Source organism: Oncorhynchus clarkii, chromosome 1, assembly GCF_045791955.1.
Source record: "Oncorhynchus clarkii lewisi isolate Uvic-CL-2024 chromosome 1, UVic_Ocla_1.0, whole genome shotgun sequence".
Taxonomy (NCBI): domain Eukaryota; kingdom Metazoa; phylum Chordata; class Actinopteri; order Salmoniformes; family Salmonidae; genus Oncorhynchus; species Oncorhynchus clarkii.
Genome location: NC_092147.1, coordinates 89,379,535 through 89,379,978, shown reverse-complemented (window position 1 = coordinate 89,379,978; position 444 = coordinate 89,379,535).

The window sequence follows — 444 nt, the reverse complement described above, 5'->3', positions numbered from 1 at the left end:
CAGTAAACCCTAGATGGTTCAGTAAACCCTAGATGGATCAGTAAACCCTAGATGGATCAGTTAACCCTAGATGGATCCTGTAGGGATGGATCAGTAAACCCTAGATGGGTCCTGTAGGGATGGATCAGTAAACCCTAGATGGATCAGTAAACCCTAGATGGGTCCTGTAGGGATGGATCAGTAAACCCTAGATGGTTCAGTAAACCCTAGATGGGTCCTGTAGTGATGGATCAGTAAACCCTAGATGGATCAGTAAACCCTAGATGGATCAGTAAACCCTAGATGGATCAGTAAACCCTAGATGGGACCTGTAGTGATGGATCAGTTAACCCTAGATGGGACCTGTAGTGATCGATCAGTAAACCCTAGATGGGACCTGTAGTGATGGATCAGTTAACCCTAGATGGTTCAGTTAACCCTAGATGGGACCTGTAGTGATGGATC